A 13294-nucleotide genomic window follows, 5' to 3' on the forward strand; every position below is an offset into this window, starting at 1 on the left:
TCAATCATTTTGAGAGTGACTAGTCTACATATAGTTAATGAAATCTTTACATTACTTGATCTCAAATTTGTGTTTTCAACTCAAGTAAAATTTTATAAATTTTAAATGGAGCTATTTAAGAAATCTTTATATAGAGATCCCTAGTAACTGAAATTTTAAATGTTTGCTTTCAGAAAACAGCAAACCTTTGCCAGAATATCAAAGTAAAATGGGCAAAAAAATTAAATTTAATAGAGTCATAAATCCAAGTGAGCTAGGACAAGAGATTTTTTTTTTTTCTGTAGCTGCTTGATGCAGACATGTGTCACCATTATCACCATGTGTAACTTTTCCCGCTTGACACACTTTTATGAGAGCTAGTTTGGTAAGAAAGTATGGTTCTAACTGGAGAATTAGTAAGTTTCTCTCTCCACCTTAGTCTTTCAATATTCACGGTGGTCATGCTACCCAGTAATTGAAGAGTTTCTGATAGAAGTCATAAAACTTTATGGTGGTTAGATAATGTGATAAATTTGCCCCAGGATGAAAATTTCTACCTTATGATCCCATTAGGTAGAAGAAAGAAAGCCTTTGGGAGGTGTGAAAGGAAAATATCTTGGGTCCCTAAAATCACTACGCTAAAGGGAAAATTCAAGCTGGAAACTGCTTAGAGAAAACCTGCCTCCCGTTCTGTTCAAAGTCATCCCTCTGCTCACTGAGATAAATGCATATGTGATTGCCTCCTTTGGAAAGGCTAATCAGAAACTCAAAAGAATGCAACAATTTGTCTCTCATTTACCTGTGAGCTCAAAGCCCCCTCTCCACTTTTAGTTGTCCCGCTTTTGCGTGGAATTGTTCCACCTTTTTAGACTGAACCAGTGTTCATTTTACATATGTTGATTGGTGTCTCATGTCTCCCTAAAATATGTAAAATGAAGCTGTGCTCTGACCACCTTGGGTACTTGTCGTCAGGACCTCCTGAACTGTGTCACTGGTGTACATCCTCAACCTTGGCAGAATAAACTTTCTAAATTAACTGAGAACTGTCTCAGATTTTCAGGGTTCACAGAGGACAGATGAAAGCAAAGATCAACATTGTGAGAATCAGAAAAAAAATGAATTATAAAGTTTATTAAATTTTTAAGTTAGGGTTTTTTCAATGTAATATATCTCTCTTCCCATGGTCCTCCTATTAAGAATAATTTTAAACATTAGACATTATGTATAAAACAAGTATGAAAAGACTCTGAAGATGAAGAAAAAATTTAGTAAAGTTAGGGACCTCTGGACAAGAGAAACAAGGTGATATTGAGTTGTCTGAGTATTTTTGTTTCTGTTTCATGTATCCCAGCCTGAGCGCTGAAGATAAAAACCCAAAATGACCACTGACTGAAAAAGAAATTAGAAAAGAAAGCTTGTTCTCTAGCCAAAGTATAAGGAAAGGAGAAGCATGGCAAGAAAAAAAACTTCTTGACAATAACCTCTCTATTCCAGCCAAACAAAACAGAAAGTAAGGTGTTGCCCCATTCTCACCCATCCTATGTAAGGACTACTAGACCTAGATATCCCCCGACAAAAGGATCTAACAAGTTGCCTCCAAAACCTCACTGTGGTGTTATCAGGGAAGACCAAATAGGGAGAATGTGGTCTTCTACCCCAAGAGGCTATAAGGAGGTTCACTTTTTCCTCTCAGCTTAAATGGTGTCTTAGGAGGTCTAATGCAAAGTCAGGACTTTCACCATCACTCAGCTATAGAGAACCTGCACCCACTACATTGTCAGTAGGGATCACCTGAGAAAAAAATAGCCAACAGTAGCCCTGCAGTAAAAAGGAAGGGGCCCCCCTATTCCCATCACTCAAATGTCAATAGAGGTCAAGTGAGGAATCCTCAACTTCTACCTCCAAATAGCAGTAATAAGGTGGTGCCCTCTATCCCCTACCAGAGAAGAGAAATACTGTTAAAACAGAAGTTTTAAGTAAAATCCAGAGTTTCACAGCACAATACAAAAATGTCTGAGTTTTAATAAAAAAATCACTTATCATGACAAGAACCAGGAAGATGTCAAACTCAATTTAAAAAAACACTCAGTTTTTGCAGTGAGCTGAGATTGTGCCACTGCACTCCAGCCTGTACAACAGAATGAGACTCCATCTCTAAAAACAAACAAACAAACAACAAACCACCAATTGATGGCAAGTTGACAACAATATATGAAAATAATTATATAACATGACTGATATTTTTTGGCTGTGTCCCCACCCAAATCTCATCTTGAATTGTAACTCCCTCAATTTCCATGTGTTGTGGGAGGAACCCAGTGGGAGGTAATTGAATCATGGGGACAGGTCTTTCCTGTGCTGTTCTCATGACAGTGAATAAGTCTCTTAAGATGTGACAGTTTTAAAAATGGGAGTTTCTGCCAGGCGTGGTGGCTCACGCTTGTAATCCCAGCACTTTGGGAGGCCGAGGTGGGTGGATCACGAGGTCAGAAGATCGAGACCATCCTGACTAACACGGTGAAACCCCGTCTCTACTAAAAATACAAAAATTAGCTGGGCATGGTGGCGGATGCCTGTAGTCCCAGCTACTGGGGAGGCTGAGGCAGGAGAATGGTGTGAACCCAGGAGGCAGAGCTTGCAGTGAGCCAAGATGGTGCCACTTCACTCCAGCCTGGGTGACAGAGTGAGACTCTGCCCCCCCAAAAAAAAAGAAAAAGGGAGTTTCCCTACACACGTTCTCCCTCTTGCCACTGCCATGTAAGAAGTGGCTTTTGCCTTCCTCCATGATGGTGAGACCTCCCCAGCCACATGGAACTGTAAGTCCATTAAACCTCTTTCATTTTTAAAATGCCTAGTGTCAGGTATGTCTTTATCAGTAGTGTGAAAACAGGCTAATATAGTAAATTGATATGAGTAGTGCTGAAAAGATACCCAAAAATGTGGAAGCGACTATGGAACTGGGTAACAGGCAGAGGTTGGAACAGTTTGGAGGGCTTAGAAGAAGACAGAAAAGCGTGGGAAAGTTTGGAACTCCTAGAGATTTGTTGAATGGCTTTGACCAAAATGCTGATAATAATGTGGACAATGAGATCCAGGCTGAGGTGGGTCTCAAATAGAGATGAGAAACTTGTTGGGAACTGGAGCAAAGGTAACTCTTGTTATGTTTTAGCAAAGAGATTGGCAGCAATTTGCCCCTGTACTAGAGATCTGTGGAACTTTGAACTTGAGAGAGATGATTTTCAGTATTAGGCGGAAAAATTTCTAAGAGGCAAAGCATTGGGAACTGGAGTAAAGGTGACTCTTGTTATGTTTTAGCAAAGAGATTGGTGGCAATTTTGCCCTGCCCTAAAAATTTGTGAAACTTTGAACTTGAGAGAGATGATTTAGGGTATCTAGCAGAAGAATTTTCTAAGCAGCAAAGCATTCATGAGGTGACTTTGGTGCTGTTAAAGGCATTCAGTTTTATAAGGGAAGCAGGGCATAAAAGTTCAGAAAATTTGCAGCCTGAAAACATGAAATAAAAGAAAATTCTATTTTCTGAGGAGAAATTCAAGCAGGCTGCAGAAATTTGCATAAGTAACAAGGAGCCAAATGTGAATCCCCAAAACAATGGGGAACGTATCTTCAGGGCATGTCAGAGGTCTTCATGGCAGCCTCCCATCACAGCCCTGAAGGCCTAGGAGGAAAATATGGTTTTGTGGGCAGGGCCCAGGGTGCCCATCCTGTGTGCAGTCTAGGGACTTGGTGCCCTGCATCCCAGCCACTCCAGCTATGATTAAAAGGGGCCAAGGTACAGCTCAGGCCTTGGCTTCAGAGGGTGCAAGCCCCAAGTCTTGGCAGCTCCACTTGGTATTGAGCCTGTGGGTGCACAGAAGTTAAGAACTGAGGTTGGGAACCTCTGCTTAGATTTCAGAGGATGTATGAATATGCCTGGATGTCTAGGCAGAAGTTTGCTTTGGTGTGGAGCCCTGTTAAAGAACCTCTGCTAGGGCAGTGAGGAAGGGAAATGTGGGGTTGGAGGCCCCACAGAGAGTCCCTACTGGGACACCACCTGAGAGCTGTGAAAACAGGGTCACCATCCTCCAGACCCCAGAATGGTAGATCCACCAACAGACAGCTTACACTGTGCATCTGGAAAAGCTGCAGACACTCAACACCAGTCCTGAAAGCTGTCAAGAGGGGGGCTGTTCCCTGCAAAGCCACAGGGAGGAGCCTCCCAAGAATGTGGGGACCCACCTCTTGCATCAGCATGACCTGGATGTGATACATGGAGTCAAAGGAGATTATTTAGGAGCTTTAAGATTTGACTGCCCCACTGGATTTAGGACTTGCACGGCACCTGTAGTCCCTTTGTTTTGGCCAGTTCCTCCCATTTGGAATTGCTGTATTTACCCAATGCCTGTACCTCCACTGTATCGAGGAAGTAACTAACTTGCTTGTGATTTTACAGGCTCTTAAGCAGAAGGGACTTGCCTTGTCTCAGATGAGGCTTTGGGCTGTGGACTTTTGAATTAATGCTAAAATGAGTTAAGACTTTGTGGGACTGTTGGGAAGGCATGATTGGTTTTGAAATGTGAGGACATGAGATTTGAAAGGGTCCAGGGTGGAATGATATGTTCTGGTTGTGTCCCCACTCAAATCTTACCTTGAATTGTGACTCCTACAATTCTCATGCATCAGGGGAAGAACCCAGTGGGAGGTAATTGAATCATGGGGTGGATCTTTCCCATGCTGTTCTCTTGGCAGTGAATAAATCTCATGAGATCTGATGGTTTTAAAATGGGAGTTTCCCTGCACAAGTTCTCTTTCTTGCTGCTACCATGTAAGAAGTGCCTTTTGCCTTCCTCCATGATGGTGAGGCCTCCCCAGCCAGGTTGAATGGTAAGTTCATTAAAACTCTTTCTTTTGTAAATTGCCCAGTCTTGGATATGTCTTTATCAGCAATGTGAAAATGGACTAATACAATGACCAACTTAGCTTTATTCCAGGATGCAAGACTAGTTCAATTTTCAAAAATCAATCAGTGAAATTCACCATATCATCATTCTGAAAAAGAAAGATCACAGGATCATACAAAAGAAAGCCAAAAATTTTTTTTTAAATATATCAATTAAGGAGAAAAAAAAATAAATTACAGAAAACTAGGAATAGAGGAGAACTTTCTCTACTTTATAAAAAGTATCTACAAAAATACTTCAGCTAACATTATGCTTAATGGTAAAAGCCTGAATGCTCTGCCTCTAAGATTGGGAACAAAGAAAGGATGTCTGCTTTCACCATTGTTATTTTAACATAATGCTGAAAGTTTTAACCTGTGCTGCAAGACAAGAAAACGAATTAAAGGGTTTACAGGTTAGAAAGACAGAAATAAAACTGTTCCTATTTTCAGGTGACATAATTGTATGTAGAAAATTTAAAACAATCTACCAGTAAAACTTCTAGAACTAATAAGTAAGTTCAGCCAAGGTCAGAGGAGATAAGAAAGATAAATTTAATAATATTGTTATATCCTACCAATAAACATAAAAACATTAAAAATGCAGTGCCATTAAAATCACTCAAAAAAGGAAACTAATGTAAAGATAATAAAATGTATTGGACACATATTGTTAAAACTACATAATTATAATGAAGAAATCAAAGATCTAAATACTTTGACATATCATTTACATGAATAAGATATTCAATATTATTAAATATGTCAGTTCTCCTCAAATTGATATAAAGGTTTAATTCAAATTTTGCCAAAATTGCAACAAGAATTTTTTCTGTCAGGATAGACAAGATTATTCTAAAATTTATATGGAAAGTCAAAAGGACTAGAACAGCTAAAACAATTTTGAAAAGGAAGAATATATTGGGATAAATTAGTCTACACTATTTTAAAACATACATCTATAGTACTCAAGACTGTGTGATATTGGCAGAAGTATATGCACATAACTATTAGGACAGAATAATGAAACCAGAAATAGACTCACACAGATATGTCCAACTGACTTTTGACAAAAGTTCAAAACAATTCAATTAAGAAATACAGTTTTTCAATGAATGATGCTGGAGTTAGTGGACAATCTTTGGGAAAAGTAAAACTGTTCTTTGACCTAAACTTTATATTTTATGCAAAATTTAACTAAAAATAGATCAGAGGCTAAACCATAAATTACAAAATGGTAACGCTTTTAGAAATAAACATAGGAAATATATTTCAGGATCTAGTGCTAGACAAATAATTTTTAGACTTGACAACAAAATCATGACTTATAAAAAGGAAAATAATTAAATAATTAAGTTAGACTTTATCAAAATTAAAACTTCTGTGGTTCCATACAAATTTTAGGATTGCCTTTTCTCTTTCTATAAAAATATCAGTGGAATTTTGATAGAAATTTCATTGAATCTATAGATTTTTGGGGTTGTATTGACATTTTCATAATATTAATTCTTCCAATCCATGTACATGATATCTTTCAATTTACCTGTGTGTAATTTTTAATCAATGTTTTATAGTTTTCAGCATACATATTTTTTACTTAAATTTATTATTGAGCATTTTATTTTTTTCTTATTTTACACATTGTTAATGGAATTATTTTCTTAATTTTTTTTGAATAGCTAATTGTTATTTTATAGAACACTGCTCATTTATGCATGTTGATTTTGTATTCTGCAACTTTACTAGATTAATTTATTCGTTCTAAACAATTTTTTTGTAAAGTCTTTAACATTTTCTACATATAAAATCATGCCATCTGCTAACAGAGACAACTTAACTTCTTCTTTTCCAATCTGGATGCCTTTTATACATTTCTCCTGCCTAAGAACCCCAATAGCCAAAGCAAACTTGAGCAAAATGAACAAAGTTGGAGGCATTTACACTACCTGATTTAAAAATACACTACAAAACTGTAGTTTACACAGAATAATACTGTCATGAAACAGCCATCAGAAAATGGAACAGAATAAAGATCGCAGAAATGAATCTATGCATTTATGGTCAATTGATTGTCAACAAAGATGCCAAGAACACATACAGGGGAATGGAAAATATCTTTAATAAATGGTATTGGAAAAACCAAAGTAAAATAATTAAAGTGGATCCTTATCTCACACCACAGACAAAAATCAACTCAAAATAGATAAAAGGCTTAAATGTAAGACCCAAATCTATAAAACTACTAAAAGAAAACATAAGAGAAATGCCAATTCAAATCAAAATGAGGTATCACGTCACCCCTGTTAGAATGGTTATGATCAAAAGGGTGAAAGACATCAAGTGTTGGGCAGAATTGAAAGGGAACCCTTGAACATTGTTGGTGAGAATCTTAGTACAGTAATTATTAAAATCAGTATGAAGTTTCCTCAAAAAATTAAAAACAGAACTACCATATGATTCAAGATTCAATAATCCTACTACTGAGGAAATATCCAATGCAAATGAAATAAATATTTTGAAGTGATAGCCATACTCCCATGTTTATTGCATCATCGTTACCAATGGCCAAGATATAAAATCATTTTAAGTATTCATCAAATGATGAGTGGATAAATAAAATGTGGTATATATACACAATGTAATACTATTCATCCTTTACAAGAAGGAAATCCTGTCATTTGAAACAATGTGGAAGAACATAGAGGACATTAATTAAGTTAAAAAAGCCAGGCACAGAAAAACACATACTGCATGGACTTCATTATGTATTGAACCTAATAAAGTTGAACTCATAGAAGCAAAGAATGTAAAGGTGATTACCAGAGGCTGGGAGTTGGGGAGATCTGGCAGATGTCTGAAAAGATACAAAATTTTAGATAAAAAATGAGCACATCAAACTATATACAACATTATAGCTATGAGGTAATTGCAGATTTAAACTATGCATATCACTACACATCTATTAGAATGACAAAGATAAAAAACAGTGACACTACCTGTTCCAGGGAGGGACCATACATACAAAGCAAACCACAGAGCAGAAGGTGCTGAGAAGCCAAAGTGTGAAGCAGACAAATCTAGTTTGTTAGTAAAGGATGTTTAATTGGGGTTTACAGAGAGAAGTGTGGTCTCGGTTTAACTGGGGGAATTTACAGAGAGAAGTGTGGCCACCCAGGACTGATACACCATAGGGAAAGGTTGTACCTGCTCTATAGAAACAATTAAAAGCAGCCCTCCAAAAAAAAATACTAGATGTGTTATAGCCTTTATGTGTGATAAAATCAAGATTGAACATGTTCTTACACTAAGAACAGTAAATAAAGTAGGAATCAGGAGGCATTCGAGGAACTGGGGCTGACAATAAATAAACATGATGGATTAGCATCCAAAATGGAGTCACTTTTGTCTTCACACTCCACCTCTCTAATCCTGGTCTTACAATCTCATGTACTCACGTCTTCTGAGACAGTCCCTGAGTCTCCATGGGGTGGGGGTGGGGGATGCTGCAGTTATTCTGATGGTGTGGGTGACACGTTGCATCAATTCATTTCCTACTTGTGATGTATGTTAACATCATGTCCTCAGGATCCAAACCTACAGACATAAACAGAGAAGCAAGAGGAACAGAAGGCAATAGGCAGAAATAGAAGTGTTTAGGCAAGGCAGTTCTTCCCCATCAAGCAGCATGACAGTGGTATCTTCATCTCTGTTGGTGAGGACATAGGATTATGGGCTGGGATTGCATATCAAACATGTTACTCAAGGGTCTAGGGTGCTGGTATTATTTGTAAGATTACAGGGGCAGCAAAGGACCATGTCAAGTAGCCAAAAAGAGTGCCCTTAAAAAGGGGCTGTATTCCAGTGTATTGGTATGTGGAACATTTTGGCTCAGACTCAACCAGGACCAATGGATGCCACTTTAGTTGGCCATGGAATTCCTTGATCTCGGGCAAGAAATACTCTGTCCAACTTGGGTGAAGTAGGCAGTTCCACACCCATGCAAGTATCCTCTTCCCTGGTTCAAGGACTTGGGGAATTCCAAATAACATTTACCATTGTTCTTTTATCAGCTGCAGTAGGAATATATCTGGTAAGACCTTCTTTACAACTATGGATAATAGTCCTTCCTCTGTGGTGGTCCTGAGTCCTTAATATGGTACCAACCCCATATTAGTCTCAACTGAATTAGAGTTCTTAATGGCTTGAGGCATAAACGTCACCAACTTATGAAAGATATAGGATTGTGAAGGTGCTAGCAGTTTTGCCTTCAAAATGCCATTTTTCCTTTCAATCAACCCTCCTGACTGGGGATTATATGGCAAATGAAATCTCCAGTCTATAAAATTTTCGTATGTCTAATCTTGGACATCCTGTCCAGTGCAAATGTGTGCCTGGGTTGCTATCAGTGCATCAAGAACCTTCACACATGACATTTAATTCCTCCAAGCTTTAACGGTGGCTGTTTTGTTTGTTGTTTTGCAAAGAAAACCTGCAACAATCCTGTGGCGGTATCTACACACATTAACGCACACTTCTCTCCCAAGCTTACTAGGAGGGGTTGAAGAGAGTCCATCTGCCAGTCTCTTATAGGGAGAGCTATCTTATGTATGTGTCTTGTATAGGTAGAATATAGCAGGGGCACAAATGAGAACAAACTAAGCACTTTGCTACAGCTGCCACAAAATCTGCATAGCGGAGGTACAATCCTGCTGGCCTTGTTATTTGCTAGTCCACTTCTACACTGCAATGCCTACTATGTTTATGTTCCCAATAAGCTACCTGCAAGGATTAAGAGAGATCCAGTGTTCTAGTTTTTGCTGGAGTATCAGCCTCCATGTTACCAGAAGGTGAACCTGACTAGTGTGCTGAAGTATGATACACAATTAGGCTTGCCGTGGGTTCTTGTAGCCTTTCTCTAATGTCTTTTCACATAGCAGCCCTTTATAAGGGTTTGTAACGCACATACAAATCATCTCGGGCTCATTGAGCAAGACAAGTTGTAAGATGCTTAAATACTGCTCAACTATTTGTACAGAGAACTGTAGGCCATAGCTCATGGGTACAAAGGAACCATGCAGCTCAGAATTCTACACATTAACTGCTTTGTTGCATTCCCATCTCAAACTAGATGGTTATCTCTCTGCCGTTGTATAGCTGCTGTTGTTCATACATGAGCGTTATCCTGGCTCGCCCCATCTGCGTACCAGGTGTTTTCAGAAAGGGTGGCCATGCCTTCCTGTATCGCTGGAGGGATCTCCAGTGGGGACTCCACAATAGCAGCAGCCTTGTATTTTTTGTAGGTCGCTGACTTATCTTTTGAATTGTAGGAGGGTGCACAATGCATCCAGTTGTTGCTGTAGCAATGACAAATCTTCAGAGGTTAGCATAGTATCATCAGTATAATGCCTCTAAGTTGGGGTGTAAAGGGATGCTAAAAAAGGTGTCAGCCACATTTAATACAGCGTAAGTGCCAGTATTTTGTATTATTTATTCTATCACTAGAGATACATTAGGCAGAGCAGTGTGTATCTTGGAAACTGCTTTAGTTCTGAGTAGTCTACTGTCATATGCCAGGCAGCATCAGGTTTTCTTATTGGCCATACAGAGCTATTAAAGGAGCTCTGGGCAGGACAAGTAATATTAACTTTGGCCGGTTCCTGAATGGTGGGGAGGGTGCAAAGAAACTGGATCACTCATATATTGCTGACTGGAATGTAAAATGGTACAGCCACACTGAAAAAAGTTTGACAGTTTCCTACTAAATTAAACAAACAACTACCACACAATCCAGAAATTACATTTACCCTGGAGAATTGAACACTTATGTTTCCATAAAACCCTATATATAAAATATTATAGTATCTTTATTTATAATAACCCAAGACTCCACCCTGGCTAACACAGTGAAACCCCGTCTCTACTAAAAAATACAAAAAACTAGCCGGGCGCAGTGGCGGGCGCCTGTAGTCCCAGCTACTCGGGAGGCTGAGGCAGGAGAATGGCGTGAACCCAGGAGGCGGAGCTTGCAGTGAGCGGAGATCCGGCCACTGCACTCCAGCCTGGGCGACAGAGCGAGACTCCGTCTCAAAAAAAAAAATAAATAAATAATAAATAAAAAATAACCCAAGACTGAAAACAACTCAAATGTCCTTCAACAGATGAATAGTTAAAGTTACTGTGGTACATGTATGCCACAGAATAGTACTCACTCCAAAGGAACAAATCATGAATACATGCAACAACCTGGATGAGTTTCCAGAGAACGTTGCTAAGTGGAAACAAATAAAAAGCTCCAAAGTCACAGACTGTTTGATTCCATTTATATAATATTCTTAAAATGAAACGATAGAAATTGAAAATGAGGATTAGTTGTCAGAGGTGAAAAAAGAGGATGCGGGTTTGAGGGAAGTGGGAGTGGCGATTAAGTAGCAACATAAAGGATCATTATGCTTACTGAAATGTTCTTGTATCTTGAGTGTATCAATGTCAATATACTGGTTATGATATTATATTATAGTTTTACAAGATATTACCATGGGAGAAATTGGAAAAAGAGTACATAGGGTTTCTCCATATTTTTTATTATAAATGCTTATGAATCGATAATTATTTCCATTAAAAATTGCTTTAAAATATACTGTGGATTGACAAATAACAATATCAACATGTTTGTTGCATGTGGAAGTTCTCTGTTTTATACATATATGTATTACATTATATATATGCACACATATATATAATATATATTACCCCTCCACACACATACACATAAAGGATGGATCTTCAAGATTTTTATGAATACCTGTGAACAGTTTTGATTTATTGAATTGTGGATGTTCTATAATAAAATTTTAAATACATTGAATACATTTGAATGGAAAATTAAATTTATGTTAAAATGACCACATTTTATAAGATGTCATAAAAATCCAATTTTGTTTTGTTTTACTTTGGCTAATCAGTTACTTTTAAGTAAAAAAAAAAAAAATGAAAAATCTTAAAGAATGCTATATGGTTACAAGGCATCGCATTTAGTGCAATTTGTGTCAAAAAGTATAAGTGGAAGTCAAAAACTTCAAATTTAAATAATGAAACACAAAATGCATGTTCTAGGTTGTCAACTGACAACTTTTCAGTTAGCTGACATGTGCACTGTAGGTGTAAAATCATATTTTATTTTTAGACAATTGCAGGCTGCTTACTGATTAGAAGTTGAGAATCATTTATCTTTTATCACTTTAACAACTTTCTATTTGTGGGCCAGGCCAAGGTAACCTAGATAAAAGAAGGCTCAAGCTAATAGCTAGAAAAAATGTAAGAAAAGAGAGAAAAACTTTCTCATACTATATAAAGACCTTCACTCTAATGGATATCTACTAGGTGTTTAAAATGTATAATATTTATATTGGACAGATATCAGGATCAGCACCTTTTATTGTTATCATTATTTTAAGATGTAAGGGTTTCGTGATGCTAGATAGGCAGTATTTAATGGGCATTGTCCTGGAACACTATCAACAAAGTGAAGAGGCAAGAGGAAAAGGTAATTTTCTGGCTTCTGATTTTTGTTTCCCAGAGGTTGCCCTAGTAGATAGCTTTGTTTAGCATAAGTTGTTTAAAAAAAAAAAAAAAAAGGCCGGGCGCGGTGGCTCAAGCCTGTAATTCCAGCACTTTGGGAGGCCGAGACGGGCGGATCATGAGGTCAGGAGATCGAGACCATCCTGGCTAAAACGGTGAAACCCCGTCTCTACTAAAAAAAATACAAAAAACTAGCCAGGCGCGGTGGCGGGCACCTGTAGGCCCAGCTACTCGGGAGGCTGAGGCAGGAGAATGGCGTAAACCCGGGAGGCGGAGCTTGCAGTGAGCTGAGATCCGGCCACTGCACTCCAGCCTGGGCGACAGAGCGAGACTCCATCTCAAAAAAAAAAAAAAAACACCTATCTTCTTATGTTCTTCTTTGGCCCAAACACACACACACACACATACACACACACACACACACACACATACAGAGCACATGTTTTAGGGTATCTTTAACTTTTGCATTGATAAACTCAGTAAATAATGGTACATATGAATGTATTTAAATGAATTGTATATTGAATAATACTCTATGATGCAATGTAAAATGCAAAAGCTCATTTTTGATAACTGAAGAAAATATTTCTTTGCAAATGATTATGTTGAAACCTCTAGATTCTGTTAAAATCTTTAACAATAATATGAAATTGCATAGGATTTTTTAAATGGATCAAAATTGCAGGATATTTAAGTGGGGTTTGAGGGCTGTAGAAGAAATCGCACTCAAAAAAAAATCCCAATATTTATGAAATGTAAATATGTAGTTGCTCCTAAGTAGTGATTATTTAGAAAAAAAGG

The sequence above is a fragment of the Macaca mulatta genome, chromosome 11, assembly GCF_049350105.2.
Source record: "Macaca mulatta isolate MMU2019108-1 chromosome 11, T2T-MMU8v2.0, whole genome shotgun sequence".
In the NCBI taxonomy this organism is placed as follows: Eukaryota; Metazoa; Chordata; class Mammalia; order Primates; family Cercopithecidae; genus Macaca; species Macaca mulatta.